This window comes from Crocuta crocuta, unplaced genomic scaffold, assembly GCF_008692635.1.
Source record: "Crocuta crocuta isolate KB4526 unplaced genomic scaffold, BGI_CrCroc_1.0 scaffold271, whole genome shotgun sequence".
NCBI lineage: Eukaryota > Metazoa > Chordata > Mammalia > Carnivora > Hyaenidae > Crocuta > Crocuta crocuta.
The window spans coordinates 3,958,796-3,967,854 of NW_027527824.1; positions in this window are offsets into that span (position 1 = coordinate 3,958,796).

Genomic DNA, 9,059 nt, shown 5'->3' on the forward strand with positions numbered 1-9,059 from the left:
CCCCCCCCCCCCCTGGGGTTTTTGTGAGAATCAAATGAAGGGAAACTAGGAAAGGGTCACCACGGTGACTGGCACCTTGTATCACCTGGTAAATAGGTGCTCAGTGAATGGGCATCAAAAACAGGACAGAAGGAACCCCTCCCCCCACCCCATCCCCACCGCCTTTGCCCATCCTTTTCTAACCCTGGCTTTTGCTGCTGGGTGGAGACAGAGTCCAACCTCACCAGTCTAGGGAAGGATGTGCTTGTCCCACAAGACCACCCGGCTCTGGTCCACAGGGCCCTCCCTCCCCCGTGTTGGGCACGCGGCCAGGGGCCCTCCCAGTCCGTATGGCAGGATTGCCACACTGTAAGAATGGAGGCTAATGCTCATCTTCCCCGAGTGCAGGGCTGGCCGCTACATGCACGGGTGGCCGAGGTAATTAATTTACACATTTCATCCTGCTTAAACTAATAAGCTTCTATATCCTCCGTCTTCACTGAGCCTGAGCCTCCGTGCCGGGTCTGCCGGAGACGTGTCATCCGGCAGTGATGACCGCCACCACTGCCGTCCCACGGGCTCAGCCCGAGGCTCCGAGGCCCTGTGTCCTCACATCCAAGCCTGCGGGTCCAGCTCCAACTCAGAGGCCATCTCAAGGCGCCCCATCAGCCTCACGCCTGGCTGAGGGCAAAGGGGGACCCCGGAGTCCATCCTCAGAGCCCCCCTCCCTCCCTCCCACCCCCCGCCAGCCCCACTGGCGGCCCGAAGCCACAGGGCCTGCCTGGTTCCAAGAAGTTTGGGAACACGGAGGCATCCCCTGCCCCGAGGGGAACAGTATCCAGGGAAGGTGGTGAAGGGAAGACGGTGGAGGGGGAGTAACATGGAGCGTTATTGTTCCGCTGTTTTGTTAGAAAGGGGGAAACGCGCACACAGCTTTGCTTGGAGGTTTGAGCCTGGGGGCTTTACACCAGCAGCTGGCTGCCCAGGGGAGGATCTGGGGCCCTGCAAAGCAGGGCGGAGGGAGGCTTTCAGCCCAGAGCCTTCTCTACTTTTTGAGTCTCAAATGCTGTGAATTTTATCTCATATTCAAAACGCATCAGCTGTCCAGAAATCAATACGCGTGCAATGTAAACCCCCGCGTTCATTGGCTCTCCCTGCACTTAGGAGCAAGGGTGCAGGAGAAAGTCATGTCAGTCTCTTCAAAGAGTGAGAGGTGGGGGTACGAGGTCATCCTGGAAGACGGTAGGTAACCAGTGGTGAATGCCACACCCGAAGCCCAGGCTCATGGGGCTCAGGGAGGAATCCCAGTGGAATTTCAGGCTTTCTGGAGGAGGAAGGCTTGAGCCATCTTGAAGGAAGTTTAGGAGTTGACCAGATGGAGAGGAGAGGAAGGGCTGGATGGAGCTGACGCCTGAGTTCCAATCCTGATTGTCCAAATGTGGGGTGCACTTGGGCGCTGGCACTCATGCCTGTAACGTGGGAAGAATTTGCTCAGGGAGCCCCTAGAAGGATCACCAAGCCCTCTCACCGTCCTGGAGCCTTTGGTGGGAGCTTTACGACCCGGGTCTGTGCTGGCTGCTTCTTCACAGAAAGGCTTTCTCATTAGCTGAGGACAGAAGGCCAGCTCCTTCCGGCTGCTTCCCCCTACTTATGGATTCCATTTGTACGCTCCGATTCCAAATCCTGCAGGATTTAATATCCACTCTGTAATCTACTGGCACCAATAGGTATTATCTAACTAAACCTTAAATTGAAAATGCTAGGCTTCCATTTTCCCCACGCCGTCGGGAGAAGCCAGGGCTCTCTACGTCTGATGTAATTTACTCTTGCGCTAATTAAAGTGTGTCACACTGGTGTCCTCGCAGGCATGAAGCTGGCTCCCCCTCCCCCGACGCGCCCCACTGTGCAGTCCCGAGTGGACGAGGCGGGGCAGGGAATTGGGCTGGCCCATCTAGGGGCCGCAGGATCGGTCGTGTGTCTACCCCAAGTATCTCCTGCTTTAAGCCCATTTCATTTCGGGAGAGGGTAACAGTTTGCTTTCTGTAACGGACACGTTCACTCATGCACGCACATACTCATTCAGTCACTTGTGCAATTATTAAGCACTCATGGCAGGCACGGAAATACAAGATGTTGAACACATAGTCAAGGTGCTTCTTACCCATCCAGCGCCCCATTCGTCATGACAGTTTTATATGACGCCAATTCCCAGGCCACCCCAGAGGAACTCAAGGGAATGAGGAGCGAGAATCGCTAAGGTCATAGATGCTTGCTCTTCACCAGACATAAAATGATGGTTTCCAAGAAATTAAGTTATGGAGACCGTTGAAGATTTACATGCAGTTGTAACAAATAACACGAAGGGATCCCACATTGTCCCCATGGACACTATCTTGCAGAACCTATGTACGATGTCACAGCCAGGATACTGACATTGACGCGGCCCAAGGACAGAGCAGTTCCTTGGTTTCCGTCCTTTCTGCGAGGATGTCTTCTGTTGCCCTTCTGTGGGCATCTTGCCTCCCCTTCCTCCCCTTCCCTGAGGGGTTGCCCCCGATCCGTTCTCCCTCTCTTTCGTTTTGTTATTTCAAGAATGCCAAATACATGCAATCATAAGGCTTGCAACCTTTGAAATCGGCCTGAGTGACTCATGTGACACGGCAAGGTAAGCATCACTCCACATGCTGCAGAAACACAAGCTGGGGCCAGGATGGTGACGTAATGAGCAGAAGCAGGATTCAAGCCCGGTGCATCCTGATCCCCAGACCCGGCTCGCCGCGGCCACCCTGACTTGCAGATCGCATTGGAACTGATGGCTCTCAATGCTCGCCATGTCAGAGGGAGCCCCCTCGGCATCCAGCACGTGGCAGGAGGTCCTGGCCCTGGATTGTTTGGGCTCCCAGTCCCAGAGGCTGGAGAGAGCTGTCCCAGCCTGTGCCTCCCAGCCGGGCTTCTCAAGGGCAGACAGAAGGGGGCCCTGCCCTGGGCACTCAGACGTGATGATTCCTGGAGACAGACGGACTTCCCACCTTGTATGGAGGGGCTGTAGGGGACTCGGGTGTTCCCTCCTGCCTGACATCGCCACAGGCTGGTTGCTCTCCTCAGGCGGGGGAAGTAAGGCTCACGTCCTGAAGTCACCTCACCCCCACTGCGGCTCCTGGAGTGCTCTCGAAGCCTCACAGCCTGGGATTGGGTCTCATGGCCGTCTAGTCAGGTCAGACTCGGGGCCACAACTAGTGAGCTCCGAGGCCATGTCACTTGCAGAGCTAACCAAGCGTCGGATTGCTGAGATTGCTGGAGTGCGTGGCTTCCCACCCCCCCCGTCCCGTGTGTACCCCTCCCGTCTGTCAGCTCTCACCTGGGTCCTGCTCTTGACATAACCCACTGGCTGACGGGCGAGGGAGTTACAAAGCCAGTACTCACGGTCCCACATCACTATACGAAGAGCTTCGTCTCTCTGCGGAGGACTTCCATCCTGCTCCCGAGGGAGGGGGTCTGGCTCTCTCTTTACCCAGTGGGAGGTGGTCACTCGCCAGCCTTAGCCCTGCGGTCCCTGGGCTTGTGCCTGAGGAGATGAGTGGGGCGGGGGAGGAGGAACCCACTGCATACCAGGGCTGGAGATAGCAGGGTAACCCAAGCCCCTGGGCATCAGGGCAGGACTAGGGCCGATGCGAAGTTGGTATAAGGGGCAGACAAAGTCCATCCAATGAAAGATAGAATCTTGCAGTAACTAGAAGTATCTGTCAGTGGAGGAGCCTGCTTCTTGAGATAGTAAGGTCCCCGGCAGCTAAGTCATTCATTCATTCAATCAGCACATGTTGATTGTCTACCTTGGGAAGGCGATCGGCCATCGTGGCTCTCAGCTCCAGAATCACTCATCTTTAGCAAGTTCTCTGTGCCTCACTTGGCTCACCTGCAAAATGGGAATCATAACAGTTCCTTACCTATCTCCGCAGAACCCAGCCGTTTCCCATGATGCTCCCCACACCACCCTCCCGCCTTGTACCTGACAACATGACAGGAGCGACTCCTGTCAACAAGACTCTCACTTCACCCTCAGGGCACATTTCTACATAAGTGGAAATGGGTATCAGTCATCCCATCTTACAGGCTAGAAAACTGAGAGTCAGGAGGGGTCTCTGAACACTCAGAGCACCTGCCTCCTGCTGGCTTTACAACAGCCATAGCCACGTTCTTGGAACCTTCTAGACTCCAAGATGCAGCAGATCAAAGGCTGTGCAATGAAAGCGGGGCCCCAGGTAGGGGCTGAGGATGGAGGAGGCAGTGCAGGCCAGAGGGTGGATCTAGGCAAGATCAAATGTGGGTGAAGGCAGACCCCAACGCCTCTCCCTGCCCCTATGGGCAGAGGAAAACTGGAGGCTTCTCCACCCGGGGAAGGTGGCTCCGTATCAAAAGAGAATCACACAAGCACTCTTGATAAACAGCAGGTAGCCCCACTCCCTCGAGCTAACAGGATTAATCTAAATGCACACAGACGCAGCTGGGCAAAATCAAAACACAGAACCCGGGCTAAATCATACCACTTAGCACGGAGCCCTCAGAGCCTCGCGACATGTCACCTGACTTGCTCGCCCACCACTGGTGAGGAAGGCAGGAGAAGGCCACGGGTGATGGCCATGTGTGGCGTGGAGGTCAAGGGGACCCTGGAGAGGGGCCAGGGACCGGGGAAGGCAGGCAGCCACGGAGGGGGGCAGGGCACTCTCTGAGGGCTCAGAGTGTCATCTGGATGGGTACCCCCTGAAAGGTGGAGGGAGCTGGCATGCCCTGAAGAGGTGGAGAGCTCCCCAGTCTCCTGTGGCCAGTGTACCCACCTGTCGGTCCTACTTGATGAGGGGGTCCCCTCGTGGGAAACCCTACCCCAAGGGCATTCACAGAAAGAGAAGCAAGGTCTTCAGGTAGCTCTGCCTGGTGGTCTGGCCTCCTGAGCTTTATTCTGGCCTCCACGGTGAAGAAAGGGAGGGAAACTCTTTACCAGGTAACTACATTCGATCCTCACTGTGGCTCTTATAGTCCACTCTACAGAAGAGGAAACTGAGGCAGAGCTAGCTTTCAGAATAGCCGGTACCCAAAGCCCATGCTCCTGGCACTGCTCCAAGCTTCTTCCCAAATCAGCACTTTCGTGAGAAGCAGATCTTTTGTCCTGGGTGCTTGCCTTGGACTCAAATCAGCTCCAAACTCAAGATCAGAGCAAAAGCTTCTGATCTCTCAGGGTCTAGATCCATGCTTCCCTCTGCCTCAGCTCAGGACACCTTGGTGACGTCCTCTGGCTTTCTGGTGACACCGGCTGTTGTGGGCCTGGAAGGCTCTGGGATGGGGGCTCCAGGGGAGAGTGAGAAAGTCCATGGAAATGACTTTCTGGGCCCATCAAACTAGGAGAGAACTGGTGTAGGGGTCACCACATCCATTCTTCAGACTCTAGTTGGCAGACATACCGAGGATATATTCCCCCTTTCCTTTAGTCTCAGGAATGAGAAAGCCAGGGCACCTGGGTGGCTCAGTCAGTTAAGTGCCCGACTTCGTCTCAGGTCATGATTTCATGGTTCGTGGGTTCAAGCCCCGTGTCGGACTCCCTGCTATCAGCATAAAGCCTGCTTCAGATCCTCTCTCTCATAAATCAACAACAATAAAAAAGGAATGAGAAAGCCAATTGCTGGTGTTAATTGAGCACTTACTCTGTGCTGGGAGATTGTTGAGCTTCTTGATCCATTACTTTCCCTAATGCGTTCGATGACCACAGGAGCTGGGGACTGCCTGTATTACCTCCACTATTCTTGGGAGGGAGCTGAGGCCACTCCACCTTAGGTAAGCAGCAGGTGAGGACCCAAACCTGGACCCCCACATCCTGTGATACCTTCAGACTTCCCGGGGTTCAGCTTGTTTCCTGTTTCCCAGTGTCATTGTCTTCTTTTTCTTTTTAATTTTTAATGTTTATTTTTGAGAGCGACAGACTACGAGTGAGGGAGGGGCAGAGAGAGAGGGAGACACACAATCTGAAGCAGGCTCCAGGCTCCGAGCTGTCAGCACAGAGTCCAACACGGGGCTCGAACCCATAAGCCGTGAGATCATGACCTGAGCTGGAGTCGGACGCTTAACCCACTGAGCCACCCAGGTGCCCCATCCCAGTGTCTTCAGCTGAGGCAATGGAAAGGGAAAACGTGGGTTCTTTTTCTCACTCCCCCACACTACCTGAGGGGCCTGGGGCAGCCTCTTTACCTCTATAAATGGAAAATTCCCGGTTCATAAAACCAAGGGAAAGATCTCTGCCTTACCTGCATTGCTGCCTTGTGTGGGCATCAAATAAGAAAACTACACACGACTGGGGTTTCCATGCTGTGAGGTGCTACGTAACCACTAGTTATTATTCCACACCCCAGAGCAAGCATGTGCCTGAGCTCAGTGTGATTTTTTCTTTTCTTTTTTCTCTTTTGCTAATATTGTCAGGAATGATGATTACTAATAATGATCCCATTGCTTACATACACACTTCTGCATGGGGACCTCAGTGCTTCTGGTGACAGCCTCTGCACAGGGCCTAAGAGGAGGGGCTTGTGCTCCCCATTTTGCAGTGGGGTAAACTGAGGCCCCCAGCGAGAACAAAGAGCTGACCAAGGTCCCCAGCCCTCCAGGAGAATGTTCTAGTCTTCAAATCTGGTATTTCTAGAATCTTCTCTCTCCAGTTGTGAGGGCTCCCAGGCTGCTCCTGAGAGTGATTTATGGCAGAGATTTGCAGAGTGAGTGCTCTATCAGCGCTCTCTCCCCGTCTTAACCTTCCCAGTGTCTGCCTTTCTTTTTTGGCTGCTCACAGCCCTCCAGGAGTTGCCCAAGGCTGAGCTGGGCCTAATTTCAGCTCCTTCCTGGAGCTGAGCTATCGCTAGAGGCTGGGAAATTTGAGGGTGGGGGGGCAGGCGGGGGAGAGCAGGATGGAGATGCCTTTCCCCCCCAACCCAGGCCCAGGCCCTGGCAGGCCACTCTCTGTGGTCCCAGGTGATCTTCCATGAGGTAGGAAGGGGACCCAGAGGCAGAAAAGCCAAGTCATTGCCTGTGTTCAGTAACTGTTCAATAGCAGAACCAGCTCCGAGCCTCAGGGTCTATGGGACCCCATCCCCTAGGCCCACACGTGGTTAAAGTATGGCCACCAGGTGAGTGAGCCCAGCCGCCCCACTCAGGGCCACATGGAGCCCTGCGTGAAGGTCCTGGTGCCTGGCCACCAACTGTAAGGCGTGAGTTCCAGGAACCCAGATCCCAGGTGCCCCGGGAGGAATGAGCTTCTGGACTGAGGAGTATCAACAGGGGGCTAGAAGCAGGCGTTGGGTCCTTCTTCCCAAGCCTTCATCAGGGCTGGTGAGGCAGGAGACCAGGGACTTCTGGGAAGGTGAACAGGACCAGCGAGTGGATGCCCCTCAGGCAAACAGGCAGGTCATTAAGTAGTGAAAAACAGTAACAACCAAAGGCCAAATATTAAATTTATGGAAGCCAAGGATTTATAGGATTTTAATTAATAATTAATAAATTTTATTAAATTTATGGAAGCCAAGGATTATTAACTCTTTTTTTTAAACATGAAAAACTGGAAACTCAGAGAAGTTTTTTAACCTGCCCATGGTCACACAGCTAATGGATTGAGAAAAGACAGCTGGGGGCCGGGGGGAGGTGGGAGCTCTCCTTTCCGCGTTTACAAGCCAGGGTGTGGGCCGCTGTCCGGCCAGACCCTGGCTACACTTCCCTGCTGCTCATCTCTTTCAGGGTCCAGAGCCGAGGACACCTGCTCTGCCCTCAGCCTCTGAGCTGGGCCAAACTTGAGTGACAGCACTCAAGGCCACTGCTCAGCCTCCCTGGCTGTTCAAGATGACACACTGCTCTCCCTTCATGTCCAGGGCCTGGGAGGGGCCAGGGAGGATCGGAGCTGGGCGTCCAGTGCTGCTGCCGTAACTCTCATTTCTGGGACCCAAGTGGGCCTTTGGGGGCACTGGTGAGTAGAGAAGGAACTTGGGAGCTGAAACAGGACCCTGAGGACTTACGGGGGACAGTAGGGCTGTCCCCGGGGACACCAGGTGCTACCTAGCAGGTGCAGCTATGATCTTTGGATTGCCAGCTCCTGCCTCTCAACTCTTCCCTTGGCCCTTCTCTAAGTTCTGGAACAGTAAAACACTAGCGCATTGGGTCAATGGAGCCCGACGCTCTGCCTGACTCCCTGTGGCCTGATCCTCATACACCGACTCCAAGGAGGCTGGAGTTGGCAGATTGTCCATCATGCAGATGAACTTGGTATTTATGTTCACCGGTGAGTGATTTGTAGCTAAGCTGTTGATCAACCGCAGCCTACCTCCCCATGAAGGTGCTCCAAGATCCTGTTCTAAGAAGCTGGCCCAGGCAGCTGGAGGGGAGTTGGTGATGGTGAAGTGAGCACAGGCTTGAACTCCCTCTCATCTACAACTTCCACTGGCCTCACCTACCTCCTGAGAAACTTCCTCAGGCTCTCTCGGATTTCCCCCACCCTCTCCTACCCCAGACCTCGGGGAAGCTACGCTTCCCCGAGGCCACCCTTGCTCCAGGACATCAGCTACGAGGTGCCTTGGGCATCTCATCTCACCCCCGCAGCCTCAGTTTCCCCAATTTTTGATAGGTAGCCAGCAGATCTCTCAGTGGGGAAGATGGGTGATGTCTGAGAAAGAACTGCACCATGGACCATACTGCAGGAGCTGGCTTGAACTGGCACACGAGGGTGGATTGTTAAACTTCCGGTGATTTTGCAAGCTGGTTGATAAACACAGCCATTATTAAAAATTAAATTATATAAACTTACAATTAAATAAGCTATATTAAACACAAAGGTAATAGATACTCAAAACTCATTACTAGGTCCTAATTATTTTACTCCATTTTACTATTATCTATACGCTTGAGGTTATTTATATCAACTGTGTCTGTATGTTGAAAATATTATATAATGGCTCGTGGCTACGAACCTCTTTCCAAATCCACATTCAATAATGTCACCTTGGTAGCTTGAAATCAGCCAGGGTGGGAGTATTCACAAGATGGAAATCGGCAAATGCTTT